We start from the raw sequence: 12346 nt of genomic DNA on the forward strand, positions 1-12346 counted from the left end.
CGCCAAGACCGTAGGATCCTACGCAGTGCCGTAGGGGACCGCACCGCCACTTCCCAGCAAATTAGGGACACTGTTGCTCCTGGGGTATCGGCGAGGACCATTCGCAACCGTCTCCATGAAGCTGGGCTACGGACCCGCGCACCGTTAGGCCGTCTTCCGCTCACGCCCCAACATCGTGCAGCCTGCCTCCAGTGGTGTCGCGACAGGCGTGAATGGAGGGACGAATGGAGACGTGTCGTCTTCAGCGATGAGAGTCGCTTCTGCCTTGGTGCCAATGATGGTCGTATGCGTGTTTGGCGCCGTGCAGGTGAGCGCCACAATCAGGACTGCATACGACCGAGGCACACAGGGCCAACACCCGGCATCATGGTGTGGGGAGCGATCTCCTACACTGGCCGTACACCACTGGTGATCGTCGAGGGGACACTGAATAGTGCACGGTACATCCAAACCGTCATCGAACCCATCGTTCTACCATTCCTAGACCGGCAAGGGAACTTGCTGTTCCAACAGGACAATGCACGTCCGCATGTATCCCGTGCCACCCAACGTGCTCTAGAAGGTGTAAGTCAACTACCCTGGCCAGCAAAATCTCCGGATCTGTCCCCCAGTGAGCATGTTTGGGACTGGATGAAGCGTCGTCTCACGCGGTCTGCACGTCCAGCACGAACGCTGGTCCAACTGAGGAGCTAGGTGGAAATGGCATGGCAAGCCGTTCCACAGGACTACATCCAGCATCTCTACGATCGTTTCCATGGGAGAATATCAGCCTGCATTGCTGCGAAAGGTGGATATACACTGTACTAGTGCCGACATTGTGCATGCTCTGTTGCCTGTGTCTATGTGCCTGTGGTTCTGTCAGTGTGATCATGTGATGTATCTGACCCCAGGAATGTGTCAATAAAGTTTCCCCTTCCTGGGACAATGAATTCACGGTGTTCTTATTTCAATTTCCAGGAGTGTAGTTGTTGCACAATTGCCTGTGTTGTCTTTGAGAAAGTAGCACTACTTGTTTTATTTCTCTGGAAGAATGGCTTTGTATCTGTGCAGTCACAACACTGTGCTGCTGGAACACATTGGTTTTTCTGTCTAATTTATTAAAGAAATAGAAGGCCTATTTTGAGAAAGTCCAAGAATACAGGTCAAAGTACATAATGATTATTACAATACAAATCTGCACAAGTAGCAAAAGATATGTAACAATTTTAACATTGTCCCTGATGTGGTTACACTAAATATGTATAATCAGCATTACATTTTCAATATGTTTTGCCAGGAAATTACTGAGCTATACCGCCACATGTCAGGTAAGGCTTTCTTCTAGGTACATTTTATTGGCAGAGGTTTATCATAAAAGACAGGGAAAACTGAAATGATATCTGGTGGCATATTTCTTTTCCCAGTACCTCTTTGGCTCCATTGCAATGTTACAAGAAATCCCCTGCTTGCGAGTTCGAAAAAGGCCAATGATGCTTACGGCATTCAACGCTCCACATATTGTCTTCCTAGCAACAACTATATTGACTGCTAATGGCAACAGGGGGCGGGACTGGAGGTATCCACAGCATGAGGCTACGAAGCGTAGTTGAATTGCTCAGACGACGAGTAACTCACAATAGTGCTACTGGCGTTGATACAAAATAGAGCAATGGCAACGAAAAACAAAGCGAACATTGCATTATTTCTAACACAACAGCTGCCGAAGTTGACATTTCGTCAGAAAGGATCCCAAGGCATTTCCCAGCTCGAGAAAGAAGTGGCAGATGAAATATTAGCGTTTCTATAAGACGAGTCAGTGGTATGCATGGCGTCGTATACACTCGACTGTGTGGACGATGTACGAGGGTGGCTTGAAAAGTTCTCCGAATGGAATAGATAAAAAGTGCTTACATCACTGAAACTTTTTTATTTTTCAGTGTGGTCTCCTTGTAGGTTAATGCACTTGGTCCAACGATGTTCCAGTGCCTTGATCCCATCTCGAAAATGAGTTTCCTCCAGGCCTGCAAAATAGTTGTCAACTCTGGCTATCAGTTCCTCGTTTGAAGTGATTCTTCGTTCACCAAGAATAATTTTCAGTTTTGGGAAGAGGTGGAAGTCTCACGGAGTCATATCAGGTGAATAAGGCCGGTGTGGCAACAGTTCATACATTAGTTCGTGTAATTTTGCCATGGCGACTGCACATGTGTGTTGATGGAAGATGACTTTCTTCCTTGCTAAACATGGCATTTTTTTCGCGTATCTTTTGTTGCAATTTGTCTAGGAGGCTAGCATAGTGTTCTGCATAAATTATTTGTCCAGTGGGGAGATAATCTACAACCAGAATCCCCTTCGCATCCCAGAACACTGATGCCATGATCTTTGTCACTTACCTAATAGCATCAAAAGTCAGACAGATAGCCATATAGCATTTAAAAGGAAATTAAAAGAATTTCTTAATGGCAACTCCTTCTACTCATTAGATGAATTTTTGGATACAGTAAGTGGGTAATTTCCCAACCCCACCAAAAAAATTTTAAAAAAATTAAAAATATAAAGAAATTTAGAAATATTGAGTGTCATGTAATATTTTGTCTAATGTAATATCTTGTATAGACACCTTTTATTAACCTGACACATTCTACATCATTACGAAGTGTTGTATTCATGATCTATGGAACAAGTACTAATCTAATCCAATATCCTGCCAAAGGAATTGTCTTCGCTGTCTTTGGTGGCGGAGAATCAGCATGTTTCCACTGCTTTGACTGTTGTTTTGTCTCTGGGGTATAGTAGTACACGTAAGTTTTATCTGTAGTCACAAACCGGTGCAAAAAAATCTTGTTCATTTCTCCTAAAACAGGCCAAACATTGATCCAATATGTCCATTCCCATGCGTTTTTGATCCGGCGTCAAGAGTTGCGGCACCCATCTTGCAGAAAATTGATTCATTTCCAATTCTTCAGTTAAAATGTGATCTATCCTTTCAGATAACATCTGGCAAGCGTGAGCAATTACACCCACTTTTAATCGGGGATCCTCCACAACCTATTTGTGCACTTTTGCAATGATTTCTGGAGTAGTGACACATCTTGACCGAAACTCTGTGCGAATCATCATCTAAGCTCTCCCAACCAAATTTAAATTCATTTGTCCACTTGGCAACAGTTGGATATGAAGGAGCAGAGTTCCTCAGTGTATTCTGGAGATCGGCATGAATGTCCTTTGCTTTCATAGTTTTCTTTACAAAGAACTTAAGCACTGCTCGAATCTCGATTTTTTTCCCACCTTCACAAAGCACTAATCGGGAACAACAATACAGCCACGTCTCTGCTACAGCTCTTTCCAAGAGCACTGACGTGGCACGTGTTTACAGTCACCAGTCCAATGAATATCATGTGTACAACTCGTTGCACTCGCGCTGACCTCTCGTGGTAATTCCGAGAACTTTTCAAATCACCCTCATACATGTAGTATTAGTAGTAGCTTTATTCATCCGTAGATATCTTTTTACAAGGATATAGGACATGTCAAAGTATTTACAAATTTAGATCAATTTAAAGTAAGCTAATTCTTGTACACATATATTTACAGACTTCTAGTTAGAGACAATCATTAGATTTACTCTTCGTATATAGTACTTTTTTTAACAAATAACTTATTAAATAATGTAATGCCACATTGTTCGCTCATATCTCACTATCAGTCACTGCACACACTATACACACATTGTTTCATAACACTACACACACACACACACACACACACACACACACACACACTGGTGATCTCTGGGCCATTTTCTGTACCGCAGATTCCCATTTGCTATGCTCAAAAACTGGGTCAGCATCGCCCCATAATGAGTGAGATGTTGAGTGCAGAAAGGGGAAGAGGTGTTAATATTGTGCTATACATAGTGTAGGGGTAAGTATTTCTAGAAAGGAAAAAAACATAAAAAGAAGGTGTTATGTGGAATGTTGGATATTTTATAATCATTATTATTATTATTTATTTGTATAACATTTTTTATCAAACCCCTACTCTGTTTTAGCTGCCTTTTTAAATAAGTGTATTTTTGAAATTTCTGTAATCTCTTTTGTTAATTTATTGTGCAGTTTTTTTCCTTGGTAGAAAATGCTGTTTTGAGTTTTATGTCTAATTTTTCTTTGCAAATGTAAGTTGAGTCTATCTCTTGTTGCATGGTCATGGACAGAGCTGTTTGTGCAGTAATTACCAATGTTATTTTTGATGTGTACAACTGACTGGTAAATGTATTCACATGGAGTAGTTAAAATCCCCAGTGTTCTGAACAGATTTTTACAATGAGCTCATCTAGTACTTTTGGTTATTATTCTTATGGCTCTTTTCTGGAGTTCGTAAATTGCGTTCATATTTTGTGCATTTGTTCCCCAAAAAAGAATGCCATAGCTAAGAATTGAGTGTACATAAGAATAATATGCAAGTAAAAGACACTGCATGTTACACACTGATGATAGGATTCTAAGGTCATAACATGCTGATGACATTCTGTTTGCAAGTACCTTTGTGTGTTCACACCACTTCAACTGAGGAGTACAATGAAGATGACAGATCAAGTGAAAGTGATACTGAAACAGATGTTGAGCCCTCTAGTTCATCAGCCTTGTCGGACAGGGACCCACAGATCCGTCTCCAGTGAAGAGTAGTAAAGGACAATCGTTGACCAAGGAGTAGGTGCTAAACATAATCATGTACATGCAAGATCAACCGCAGCATAGTGAAAAAACGCTTATGAAGAAATTTCGAGCAATTCCGCAGCAATATGATTGTGCAGTGTATAAAAAAAAATACAGATATTCAGGGGAGGACAACACACACTTGCTACAAAAGCTGGTGTTTGCGCGTTTCGAGGATGCTCGATACAGTTTACAGGATGTGCATGGTAGTGGCCTGCTACGTTATGCACATCTGATTGCACGAGACAGATTACAGTGATTTTAAGGGAAACAGTGGATAGTTTATGACTTCAAACAGCGCTACGCAATTGGAAGACATAATATAAAGAAATTTCCAACAAAGCGTCAACTTCACAATGCCCAGCAAATTGCGGAATCGGCCTAAAAATTTGTATTTAAGATAAACAAACTTATCCTTTCGTTCAGTAAGGAATTTGTTTTCAACTCGGACCAATCTGGATTTGAGGGGGAAACTCATACGAAAGGAGCCAATTATAATGGCTTTAACCTGAATAGTAAACCGGTGGAAAGTTATTTATTGTTCTGCGAGAAGTTTGATGTGCTCTGCTCCCTATGGTTCTTTCTCGTGTGCGTGACCTTGCAAGGGCAGTAGTGATTATCTACTTCACAGCAAGCAAGAGTGGGAAATAGGTGTAAGAGACCTACAACTACTGCTTTTGGCCAGTAGCTGGTCAAAATAACGTGTTTTTGCTCGATTCCTGGTCTTCATATAAAACTCATACTCCTTTAAATCAAATTGTTGTTGTCGTTGTTGTTGTTGTGGTCTTCAATCCAGAGACTGGTTTAATGCAGCTCTCCATGCTACTCTATCCTGTGCAAGCTTCTTAAGCCTCTGAGTAACTACCAACCCCCATATTTCTGAATCTGTTTGTGTATTCATGCCTTGGTCTCCCTCTACGATTTTTGCACTCCGTACGTCCCTCCAATACTAAACACATGAACCCTTGATGCCTCAGAACACGTCCTACCAACCGATCCCTTCTTCTAGTTAAGTAATGCCACAAATTACTCTCCTCCTCAGTTCTGTTCAGTACCTCCTCATTAGTTACATGATCTACCCATCTAATTTTGAGCATATTCTGTAGCACCACATTTCGAAAGCTTGTATTCTCTTCTTGTCTAAACTATTTATTGTCCATGTTTCACTTCCATACATGGCTACACTCCATACAAATACTTTTAGAAAAGTCTCCCAGACACTTAAATCTATACTCAATGTTAAGAAATTTCTCTTCTTCAGAACCACTTTCCTTGCCATTGCCACTCTACATTTTATATCCTCTCTGCTTCGGCCATCATCAGTTATTTTGGACCCCACATAGCAAAACTCCTTTACTACTTTAAGTGTCTCATTTCCTAACCTATTCCCTCAGCATCACCTGATATATATCTACTATATTCCATAATCCTCATTTTCCTTTTGTTGATGTTCATCTTATTATCTACCATTTAAGACACTGTCCATTCTATTCAACTACTCTTTCAGATCCTTTTCTGTCTCTGACAGAATTACAATGTCGTCGGCAAATCTCAAAGTTTTTATTTCTTCTCCAGGGAATTTAATTTCTACTCCAAATTTTTCTTTTGTTTCCTTTACTGCTTGCTCAATATATAGGTTGAATAACATCGGGGATAGGCTACAACCCTATCTCACTCCCTTCTCAGCCACTGCTTCCCTTTTGTGCCCCTCGACTCTTACAATTGCCATCTGGTTTCTGTACAAATTGCAAAGAGCCTTTCGTTCCCTGTTTTTTACCCGTCACCTTCAGAATTTGAAGGAGAGTATTCCAGTCAACATTGTCAAAAGCTTTCTCTAAGTCTACAAATGCTAGAAACGTAGGTTTGCCTTTTCTTAATCTATCTTCTAAGATAATTCGTAGGGTCAGTATTGCCCCTCATGTTCCAACATTTCTACGGAATCAAAGCTGATCGCCTGAAAAGTGTGTGACATTGCAATTCACACTACCTGGAACCATTGGACAAATTCAGCCACTAGATCCTTGTTTCTTTTCCATGCCTATAAAACATATTATCACACTATCTGGACAAAAGGCTTGAAGGATATCCAGTTTCACGATAAGCTCCATGTCAAACTGTTCCATATTCGGTCACATGCCATCACATTCTACCAGTTCTCTTCACCCTTCTTGCCAATACCATTCCATATGCATTCTTTAAATACCTGGCTGATCGTCCTACGCAGTTAATAACTCCTAAGTAGTTAGCCTTCGTCCTTGATGTCAGGAACCTTTGTGATCATTGTGCTGTGCCATTTTTCATGTGGTGTTCAGCTGCTGGCTTGTTTTGTAATTTATTGAATGCTGACGATGTTCATTCTGTGAGTGTAATACATACATCCCATAGGAGGTTGATCTCTGCACCTGCTCGACACTCATTTTCTGTCGCCATCCTTATGCATGTGGTGAGTCACTAGGAGCTAATATTTTTCCTCTCATAGTTTTTAACTAACACTTTCAAATGAGCCTTACTGAAGACTGAACTTGCGACCTTGCACTCACAAGACTCCTTGTTAGTATAGTAGAATCGTTCGCTGAAATTTGTAGCGATCCATTCTCAGTTACTCTGTCTGATCCTCTGTGCAACCCTTGGTCTAGCAGGCTATGAACCCTGAAATCCTCTGGTTCCATCTTGCAGACAAAGACTCCATTGTCGTTGGAATTAGCAATGACTAAAATCCAGTCATCTGGGTGATATACTTGAAAAGGTCTTTTCTTCCTCTGTCCTAAGACAAAATCTCTATCGCATGGTACAAGGAATTTCTGGTCTACAGCAGTGAAAAATTTAGGGGTCCTCATGTTTTGAGCACCTCTTACAAAACCTGCGATATTTGGGCTTACATTAAAAAAAAAGGGGGAATTATGATGAAGACTTTCCACTAGACTGTATATGACCAATTTCAGCCTCTGTTAGTCCCTCTGTTAACTATAATTTATCGTAGATCCATCAAACGAAGCACCTTCTCCACTAGCTGAAAAAAAGCACAAGTTACCTCCATCTACAACAAGAGTAGGGGAAGTGGTCCATGAAAGTACCGTCCAATATCCCTTACATCCATTTGTTAGCGAGTCTTAGAACATGTTCTTAACCCAAATATAATGGGATATTTCAAAGAAAATGGCCTCCTCCAGTACTGATTTCGAAACACAGATCATGTGAAACCCAACTGGCACTTTGCTCACATGATATGCTGAAAGGCATGGATCAAGGCAGTACATGCAGTATTTATCAATTTCTGAACAGCATCTGACTCAGTACCACATCTATGCTTACCATCAAAAGTGTGTCCAGTCCGATAGCTGAGTGGTTGCCGCATGGAGTGGCCTCGCAGTTAGAGGCACCATGTCACTGATTGCACAGACCCTCCTGCTGGAGATTCGAGTCCTCCCTCGGGCATGGGTGTGTTTGTTGCTCGTAGCATAAGCTAGTCTAAGTAGTTTGTAAGTCTAGGGACCGATGATGACTTTGGTAGTTTGGTCCCATAGGAATTCACACACATTTGAACATTTGCCCATCAATATGCCAGTATCTCTCAGTCGAGTGTGGATTGCAGTAAATGTGTGATAATGCAGGCAACTGCGTGCAGGGAAACGTTCGTGGAGCATTCACTGGGCTTGAAAGTTTCTTATAGATTTAAATTCGTGTTCGTAAGTGTCAAGTTCATGTCTGAGAAATGTGTAGAACTTATTAGCCAGAATGGTAGTTCAGAGTTTTCGGGCAGAGTTAGCTGCCCTCTATAATAAAAAAAACTGAGTTCATGGATCAATGATGAACTTGAACAAGCATCATGGGACATCCGTCCTGAACAAACAGAACGAACAAAAATGAGATTTGAAAAAAATGATCAGCGTGACAGAATGCCGTGCAAAGGGATTGGGATTCGATTCCCAGCTGGGTCGGAGATTTTCTCCGCTCAGGGACTGGATGTTGTGTTGCCCTCATCACTATCAGCTCATCCCCATAGACAAGAAAGTCGCCGAAGTAGCATCAACTAAAAATACTTGCACCAGGCGACCGGTCTACCCAACGGGAGGCTCTAGCCCGCCGACATTTCATTTCATTTCATCAAAAGTACGATCATATGCGGTATCAACAGAAATCTGTGATTGAAGTGATAATTTTCTGGTAAGGATGACGCAGGAAGTTGTCTTGGATGGAGAGTCATAGACAGGTGTAGACATAACGTCGGTATACCCCAGGGATGTTCATATTGTACTTGCAGACAATACTGATAGCAACCTCAGTATTTTCGCAGAGGATGCAGTTGTCTGTAATGAAGTACAGTGTGAAAGTAGTTGCACAAACATTCAGTCAGTTCTTGCTAAGTTTTCAAAATGGTGCACTGATTGGCAACTTGCTTTAAATGCTCAGAAATTTGTAATTATCTATTTGGAATTGGTAAACTGAATATAACACTTAGTAGGGACATGAATGGAACGGTTACACAGGCTCAGTCATGGGTAAGGCAGAAACAGACAATGGGTTGTTGGTAGAGTACTAGCAAAATGCAATCAGTCTACAAAGGATATTGCTTACAAATCACTCGTGCGACCCATCTTAGAAAACTGATCAAGTGTGTGAGACCCCTACCAAATAGGACTAACGGGGGATATTGAGCGCCTACCGAGAAGAGCAGCACGAATGGCCACAGGTTTGTTTGACCTTAGGGAAAGTGTCACAGAGATGAAAGAATTGAACTGGCAGGCACTTGGTAATAGGCATAAACTATTCCTCTAAAGCCTACATACAAATTTCAAGAATTCGCTTGAAATGACGACTCTGGGAATACACTACATTTTCCTACTTATCGCTCCCGGGACACGAGGACAAGATTAGATTAGTTACAGCACGCACAGAGGCATTTAAACAGTCATTTTTCCTGTGCTCCAAACGTGAATGGAAAGGGGAAAGATCCTTATGACTGGTACAATGGGACGTACTCTCTGCCAAGCACTACACAGTCGTTTGTAGAATATAGATGTAGATAATGGCGTCCACTATCCCATAGTGCCTTTCTTTTACTGTCCTTCCACTCAAAAATATTAACTTGACGGTTGCTTACTTTATTCAGGCTCTTTTGAGCTCCGCTTGTTGCTACTCGCAACAAACAATTTTGTGGTTTGAAAGTGATTAACGACGGTTCTGTGTCTGTCTGACAGAGCTACTTCTGTGTGCATTGTTCAAGTACCACCTTGCCACCGCCAGGCGTTCGCGCCATGCCACTGCTATGTGAACTAAATTAGAGATGGGAGGCAGTCCATCCTATCATCATTTTGCATGCAACCTCTGTTGCTAACGAGATATCGTATTGTTTTATGCAATTTGTGCTTTAATAAGCAAATCAATTCAAAATCTAAGCTGATGAGCATATTAACAGCCAATAATTTGGAGATTACAATTCACTCCCCTACACATGAAAAGAATCATTCTAATACTACTACAGATCAAATAATAATTAGCTCCAAAACAAAATATAAATCAGTTGTAATTAAAGCTGGACTGGCAGACCATCATGCACAGGCTTTAAGCTTTTGTGTAAACACTAATCCATCCTATAATTATATGAGGAAGACTACACACATGGGCAGAATTTTCAGTAATACTGCAGTACAAACTTTCCAGAATTATCACCAACAAGAATTATGGGAGCTAGTGTATAATACAGAAAATATTTCTGATACGTTTCAGACATTTGTGAATTTTTTAATATTATTTTGAACTTGCTTTTCCATTGAAAGCCAAAACAAGCCAAGTCACTAAAAGCAACAAGTCGAATACTAGTGGTATAAGGAAATCTTGTGCTAAAAAACGGTACCTTCACAATATTGCAAGAAGCTACAACACAACTCAGGAGTGCGATAGTTACTTTGTTGTTGTTGTTGTTGTGGTCTTCAGTCCTGAGACTGGTTTGATGCAGCTCTCCATGCTAATCTATCCTGTGCAAGCTCCTTCATCTCCCAGTACCTACTGCAACCTACATCCTTCTGAATCTGCTTAGTGTATTCATCTCTTGGTCTCCCTCTACGATTTTTACCTTCCACGCTGCCCTCCATTGCTAAATTCGTGATCCCTTGCTGCCTCAGGACATGTCCTACCAACCGATCCCTTCTTCTAGTCAAGTTGTGCCACAAACTTCTCTTCTCCCCAATCCTATTCAATACCTCCTCATTAGTTACGTGATCTACCCACCTAATCTTCAACATTCTTCTGTACCACCACATTTCGAAAGCTTCCATTCTCTTCTTGTCCAAACTATTTATTGTCCGTGTTTCACTTCCATACATGGCTACACTCCATACAAATACTTTCAGGAACGACTTCCTGACATTTAAATCTATACTCGATGTTAACAAATTTATCTTCTTCAGAAACGCTTTCCTTGCCATTGCCAGTCTACATTTTATATCCTCTCTACTTGACCATCACCAGTTATTTTGCTCCCCAAATAGCAAAACTCATCTACTACTTTAAGTGTCTCATTTCCTAATCTAATTCCCTCAGCATCACCCGACTTAATTCGACTACATTCCATTATCCTCGTTTTGCTTTTGTTGATTTTCTTCTTATACCCTCCTTTCAAGACACTGTCCATTCCGTTCAACTGCTCTTCCAAGTCCATTGCTGTCACTGACAGAATTACAATGTCATCGACGAACCTCAAAGTTTTTATTTCTTTTCCCTGGATTTTAATACCTACTCCAAATTTTTCTTTTGTTTCCTTTACTGCTTGCTCAATATACAGATAGAATAACATCAGGGAGAGGCTACAAACCTGTCTCACTCCCTTCCCAACTACTGCTTCCCTTTCATGCCCCTCAACTCTTATAACTGCCATCTGGTTACTTTACAAACTGTAAATAGCCTTTCGCTCCCTGTATTTTACCCCTTCCACCTTTAGAATTTGAAAGAGAGTATTCCAGTCAACATTGTCAAAAGCTTTCTCTAAGTCTACAAATGCTAGAAACGTAGGTTTACCTTTCCTTAATCTTTCTTCTAGGATAAGTCATAAGGTCAGTATTGCCTCACGTGTTCCAACATTTCTATGGAATCCAAACTGATCTTCCCCGAGGTCGGCTTCTACCAGTTTTTCCATTCATCTGTAAATAATTCGCGTTAGTATCTTGCAGCTGTGACTTATTAAACGGATAGTTTGGTAATTTTCACATCTGTCAACATCTGCTTTCTTTGGGATTGGAATTATTATATTCTTCTTGAAGTCTGAGGGTATTTCGCCTGTCTCGTACATCTTGCTCACCAGATGGTAGAGTTTTGTCAGGACTGGCTCTCCCAAGGCCGTCAGTAGTTCTAATGGAATGTTGTCTACTCCTGGGGCCTTGTTTCGACTCAGGTCTTTCAGTGCTCTATCAAACTCTTCACGCAGTATCGTATCTCCCATTTCATCTTCATCTACATCCTCTTCCATTTCCAATATATTGTCCTCAAGTACAACGCCCTTGTATAGACCCTCTATATACTCCTTCCACCTTTCTGCTTTCCCCTCTTTGCTTAGAACTGGGTTTCCATCTGAGCTCTTGATATTCATACAAGTGGCTCTCTTTTCTCCCAAGGTCTCTTTAATTTTCCTGTAGGCTGTATCTGTCTTACCCCTAGTGAGA

The sequence above is a fragment of the Schistocerca serialis genome, chromosome 2, assembly GCF_023864345.2.
Source record: "Schistocerca serialis cubense isolate TAMUIC-IGC-003099 chromosome 2, iqSchSeri2.2, whole genome shotgun sequence".
Classification (NCBI taxonomy): domain Eukaryota; kingdom Metazoa; phylum Arthropoda; class Insecta; order Orthoptera; family Acrididae; genus Schistocerca; species Schistocerca serialis.